Genomic DNA, 7,500 nt, shown 5'->3' on the forward strand with positions numbered 1-7,500 from the left:
TCGTATTTCATACTTATACTTTATTGAGCTTTAAACGGTGTAAATCTTAAAACCTAACAAGATTATAATAAAGATTAATTAGTAATTGCAGTTTGAAGAAAACAAACGAAGGTTAAAAAAAATCATTAAGTCGCTTCTGCTTTTCCATACTTCGTATAGTTAACACAAGGCTGACGTTACGGAATCATGCGCTCCTTTCTTCACAATATTTTGGCGAAGCCTAAAGTTATTCCTTTATTATAGATTAAGAAAGCATTGTTTTGTTTCTTTTGGAACAAACTACAATATACGTTTTTTATTATTTCTCTCTTACTTTTTTACTTTTCTACATTGACACGTTTTTTTTCTTGTTTATTTATTTTTTGGTCGTTAATATTATTTGAAATGTTCGTAAACAATTATAAAAATCGACGATTGGTATGCAAAAAAGAAAAGAGGGGTTTGTATTACTGTACACATAGATTCGAAAAAGTTGTCAAAAAATAAATATATAACAAATAAATGTTATCAAAGGCAAGATAAGTTACTTTTCTGCCAAACTGGATATATTTTTTGTGTTTTTATTCAATGTAACATATTTATTCAGCTCGAAAAACATACAGTGTTTACCGATGTATTCGAAAATTCAAGATGGCGTCTCAAACCCTCTTTAACACCGCAAGTTTGGAAAAAGGTGTTATAAATAAAAAACTATAACAATACTATTAAAAACCCGTCGAATATATGTCAACCTATGTCACGGTAACATATATTGAGCGAGTTTTTAACAGTATTTTATCCGGTTTTTTATTTATACCATCTTTTCCATAACTTACCGTGTTAAAGAGAGAATCAGACGCCATCTTGAATGTTCCAATACATCGGTAAACACTGTATGGTTTTCGAGCTGAATAAACATGTTACATTGAATAAAAACACGAAAAATATATCCAGTTTGGTAGAAAAGTAACTTATCTTGCCTTTGATAACATTTATTTGTTATATATTTGTCTTTGACAACTTTTTCGAATCTATGTGTACAGTAATACAAACCCGAAAAGAGCGTAGGAACAGAATAGTTAACAAAGTCCGTCCCATGTCACGAATGGCTTAATGATTCTATTTAGAAAATCATTCTTAATATGGAGAGAGTTCTCTATTAACTATTCTCTACCTTCTCTCTATAAAGAAAATGTTGATATTTTTTTTTCTCGCAATTATAAAGATTTGGTCGGTAATTTGATTGATTTTGGGTTACTGAACAAAGAAAAACAAGATGCAGACAATAATAATAATAATAATAATAATAATAATAATAATAATAATAATAATAATAATAACAACAACAACTAGCGGGACCTGTGGAAATTCCACAGCGGACTCTTTCATATTGATGTTGACATTCTGGCGATGATCAGCGTAAATGGAGACGCCCTGATATTATTGTAGTTCTTTTGTTACAACTGCAAAAATATTTATCTAAGTTCGTAGAGACGGCCATGAAATACGCTTAAATATTATATTTACATTTATGCAGGTTTCGTACATAATATTACAGAGTCAATTTTCTGTCTATTCTCATATATCATAAAGTGTGATTTCAAAAATAAAAATATATCCATATAACTTGGGTGCATCAGTTTGAATCGAAACCGAAACCAAAACTTATGAAGAAAAAATATATATGTATCATTCAAACATAGTAGTGTTTGAATATATGGTTAAGTGGCAGTTTTAGTCATTTAGAACTGCTTTAAAGCTTCACCGCTCACTCATTTTTCGACTAAATTTCAAACAATTATTACAGTTTATTTCATTTATTGTCAGCTATATTGTGAAAGCATTTTTCCATTTTTCGTTCAGTAAAACAAAAGTTATGATGAATTTTCTGGTGTTCAAAATTGTAAAAAGAAACGTAAGAAGGTGAGCGACGCTTTTTACAACAGGTCTCCATAGCAACCACGTCGCTTCAGCAACTACTATTGCTATTAATTCACTGCTGTCGCGGAAAGAGTAGTAACAAGTGAAACAGAGAGAATGAAAGCATGAAAGGGAGATAATTGGGGGGATTTTATTGAAAGCAGACGAGTGCCATACATTGTTATTACATGTGTTTATGGGGGCAAAAAATAAGACTGAAATTAAACACAGAACAAGTGAATTTACTGGAAGCTTGGAAAAATTATAGATTACAATAGAATAATGCGAGCATGAAAGGTAATATGGTTAAGCTTAAACATGGAAAAGTAAAGGACTAGTTGTTAAAACGAACAGGAAAGGACAATATATTCTAGTAAAAAATATAATAAATTTATAACTTAAAATATTGCAGCATTATTTTTTATAATTCAATTTAACATTATATAATCAATTCTTAATGCTGCAATATATTTTAAGTTATAAATTTATTATATTTTTTACTAGAATATCTTGTTTTTTCCCAATTTTAACAACTTGTTCTTTACTTTTCCATGTGTAAGCTTAACCATATCACATTTCATGCTGGCATTTATATATATATATATATATATATATATATATATATATATATATATATATATATATATATATATATATATATATATATAACGTGTGTTCCTTCAGCTATAATTAAAACCTAAACCGAAACTTATGAAGAATTTTTGGTAAAATTATTTACAAAAAAATAGATGACTTGAGTACTCGTACCATCAGCTATAATCGAAACGGAAACCAAAACTTATGAAAAATTCCTTGTAAAATTACTTATTACAAAAATGGAAGTTCATAACAATTAAACGACAGTAACTCGGAAGAAAAAAGATGTAAGTGTGACACATAAATTAATATATAGATGATGATGATGATGATGATGATGACGACGACGACGATGACGATGATGACGATGACGATGATGATGATGATGATGATGATGATGATGATGACGACGACGACGACGACGACGACGACGACGACGATGATGATGGCAAGATATTAACATGAGATTCTACTTTTTTTTTGTTTTTCGATGATTACGTGGCGGAAAGAAAAGCAAAAACAGTTATTTTACAATTTCGAGTAGGAAAAGAAGCTTCGCACATAAATTTAACATAAAATGATGATCATTTAGGGACAATTCTACCTTTCTAAGGTTATCTAATTCAAAATTGAAACAAAATACTAGTAGTATATAATATTTTCGCCAGATTGTTGACATTTATTTGATGTGTTTCTACCAGCGTTTTTTTAGTTTTCGATTTTGAGTGATTATCAAGGGTCATTGTGCAGGGCTTAAGTTAAAACCATTTTTTGCTTCTAATTTATTTTTGACTAAAAACATGCTTTAAAATTAGTTAACTACAAATAAACACATCGAAATAGGAGGAAGAAACTTGCCTTTGGTAACATTTATTTGTTGCATATTTGTTTTATTTCTTTTTTGTTCTGTAGGTTACATTAAAAAATGCCCGAATTTCAGTCTTTTTTGAGAGGAGATGTACCATTTTAAATGTAGATATAGTTTTCTTTTTTAAATGGAAAAACTTCTAAAGGTTTTTTATTTATGTATTTAATCCAAGAGTTTGATAAACTCATTGTGTGATTTTCATCTACATTTTTCACTCTTGTCTAAAGCAAACAAATACCATGAAACATCAATTATTTCAAAATTAGCCAATGACACACAAGAACAGTGTCCAGCTGGCGTCGTCGAACTTGAAAGACCTTGTTCAGAGCATTTTAAATCTTTTACTAATCATGTGTGAGTCCCCCGAGAGGAGGCATATATATGTTTAACAAATAGGTAAAAAAAAGGTTTACAAAGAGAATAGGAACGTTTTCTCTCTTGAATATTTATTTTGTTTACAATAATTGACTATTTAAAGAAATAAATTGAACTCTGTGAATCCATGTTAAATCTGGAAATGAGATTCATAACCCATTCTGTGGCCCTCAGTCTTATGTTGTGAATGAACACCTTTTAATAAATAAACACATTTACGTTTGTTTTATTTTTTTTATTGTCAAGAGAAAATTAAAAGAATCGTTTTAAAATGATTTTGGAATCAGAAATTAGGCTCAAATTTTCTGATTTCAATACCGATTCCGATACCCTCCCAAAATTCTGATTTTTCCGATTCCCAATTCCCATTATATATATATATATATATATATATATATATATATATATATATACATATATATATATATGCTCGTCTGAGCTCCAATCTATGCCCCCCTCGCCAAGCTTTCATGAGAAACACTCGTCTAGCGGAAAACACTATCAATAATTTTCACACTCTTTATCTGTGCCTAAACCTAATCGTAGATTCAATGAACAAAGTTTCTTACTTGGAACTACACATCTATGGAACTCTCTTCCTTTTTCCTGCTTCCCAGCTGACTATAGTACGGTCGTCTTCAAGTCGTACGTAAACAAGTTCTTGATTAGCCGTTCCCCGTAAGTAATCTAATTTATCAAATTTCCACTTCTAACAATTATTACGACATTGTCCCATAGAACACTGTACGCATATTAACCCTTATCCTCGAGTAGCCTCCGGGCCTTGATAAGTGGTGACTTCTTTGATAATTTTTAAATACCTACAGACACTCGTGTTTCATCCTTTTGGGAATAATCTGTGCAGGATGACATGATATATATATATATATATATAAGCAAAAATGTGTGTGGACACTAGGAACAGTTTTGATTGGCTAATCTAATAAGCAAAACTCCTCATAAACGATAAATTCAATCGTATTAATCCATGCATCAAATGAAAGACAATAATTTATTGTTAATATTGGGGGGGGGGGTAATTTTTTTCTAAGTGAACATTTACAAAAATAAAATTATACGAAACTATGCCTAAAATACATTGTATATACGAAAATTGCCATTTACGTTCAATTCTTACGTCTGGTTTCTATAGCAACACAGCCGCACACACATATTCGCACATGCATCAAACCGCTATATTGCCATGGCAACACGCACACATGCACATAGCAAATATTATTTTTTTATTATGACCTTCTTTTGTATTTAATATTTTTTTTACATTTTTGAATTTCTTTAAAACTGACTTTTTTAATTAAACAATTGCCATAAAATTTCAAGCAATAACAAATTCTTTTAAAAAATCCTTACCGGTCTGTTTCTTATTTGAAAAACAAAAAAAAATGAGTATTGGCTGAAGAAAACTTGATATGGATATCTAAAACGGTCTTAATTATCGGGCTTGAAACCGACGGTACCAATGATGTATCTCATCGTAAAACTTTCTGTACACAATATATACAGTGATGATCATATTTATTGGCACGGTAAAATAAAAGTTAAATTTTGTCTAATAAATTCTAAAAAAGGGATTAAATTAAAGAAAATAACAAAGTATATTATGTATTTTTAACTGGCCTTTCCGATGCAGCAATGGGATTTTAGAAAAAATAAATAACAAAGGAACAACAAACATAATTGCAAAAAACCCTTGTTCAAAATTATTGGCACGATTTATTTAATAATCAATTGTATAGCCTTTGGCCTTGATTACCTTCCTCAGTCGCTTTTCATAGCTTACAACCAAGTTGTTGCACTCTTCAGTAGTAATTTTAGCCCACTCTTCCTGACAATAATCCTCCAATTGAATAAGATTCTTAGGCTTCCTTTGCATTACCCTCAATTTTAATGTTCTCCATAAATTTTCAATTGGATTAAGGTCTGGGCTTTGTGATGGCCACTCCAAAACATTAATATGATTGTCCTCATGCCATTTCTTAGTCAGTTTAGCCGAATGCTTTGGGTCATTATCTTGCATGAACCACCAACGACGACCAAGTGAGAGCTCTTTAGCAGAGTCTTTCAGGTTTGCATCCAATATTTTAACATAATCTTCCTTTTTTATGCTACCTGTGACCTTAACAAGTCGCCCTGGTCCAGAGGCAGCAAAGGATCCCCAAAACATCAAACTGCCTCCACCGTGCTTCACTGTGGGTATGGTGTTCTTAGGCAGGAAAGCTTCGCCAGATTTTCTGTAAATATAAGACACTTTATTATGGCCAAATAACTCTATTTTCGTTTCGTCAGTCCATAGAACACGTTTCCAGAATGCAACATCTTTATCAATATGACGTTTTGCAAAGGCTAGCCTTGCTTTCAGGTGCATAGGCTTCAATAAGGGAGTCTTTCTCGGACGACATGCTTTTAAACCAGCTCTCTTCAAAACTCTACCAACTGTATGTCGAGATACATTCACTCCAGAGGTGCTCTGTTCATCAACAATCTCCCCAACAGAGATCCTTGGGTTTTGTTTTACTTGTCGAACAATTTTTCGTTCATCTCTTGGGGAAAGAATCCTTTTTCTCCCTCTACCCTCTAAACTCATAACGTGGCCTTGCGATTTGAACTTGTTTATTATGGCTCTAACAGTGGATTTGGGAAGGTTTAGCTTCTTTGAAATCTTATCATAGCCCTCCCCATTGGTATGGCATGCTACAACAAGCTTCCTGACGTCTCTGCTGTGTTCCTTAGTTTTAACCATGGCGATTGAAAATTATAATTTAGTCACTTATAATAGTTTAAATAAATCGCTATCTAAAAATTATCTGAAAAAAATTATTCACTGAATTAGCGTTAAACAAGCATAATATGGCTATATAAAAGTTCAGAAAGCACGCAAACCGGAAATTGATTGATATTATACTGATACTAAAAGAAAAACAAAGCCGTGCCAATAATTTTGAACAAGGGTTTTTTGCAATTATGTTTGTTGTTCCTTTGTTATTTATTTTTTCTAAAATCCGATTGCTGCATCGGAAAGGCCAGTTAAAAATACATAATATACTTCCCAAATAAATTTATTTGGTAATCGTAAGACGCTTCTAGCGTGGAAAAATAATTACATGTAGGACAGAAAGAAGTTTTGCTTTATTTTTAAATATTCGATACTCTTGCCTAATTTGACCCGCATTCTCGGGAATTCCCGTAAAGCATGAATTGGGCGAGACCGGCAATCATCGGTTTAAGCCGAGCGTTGTAACAGACGCTTGAAAAACAAATAAACCGGAAAAGATACAAATTTAAATAATAAAAAATAACAAAAATCTACCTATAAAGGACTGAAAATGTTTTTATATATTTTATTTTATATATTTTGTTTTGATTTTCTTTTCTTTTTTTTTTGCAAAATATTTATCTACAGTTTGTGTTTTTCCTACAAAAAAAGATAATAGTTTTACTTTTTTTAACTGTAAATTCTTAGGTGTAAGTACATTTTTTAATGACTTTTTTACAGTCAAGTTTTTTTTAGGGGATGCACAGAAATTTTACACACACACACACACGCACACACACACACACACACACACACACACACACACACACACACACACACACACACACATATATATATATATATATTATATTATATTATAGAAAATACGTAAAATATATTTACTAGAAACGTAAATTGTAAGATGAGAGTCCAGGAAAAAAATTTACTTTCTTTTTTTCAGGAAAACTTGATATCATTATTACACTTA

Source organism: Euprymna scolopes, chromosome 5 (assembly GCF_053919585.1).
Source record: "Euprymna scolopes isolate OS-2025 chromosome 5, ASM5391958v1, whole genome shotgun sequence".
Classification (NCBI taxonomy): Eukaryota; Metazoa; Mollusca; class Cephalopoda; order Sepiida; family Sepiolidae; genus Euprymna; species Euprymna scolopes.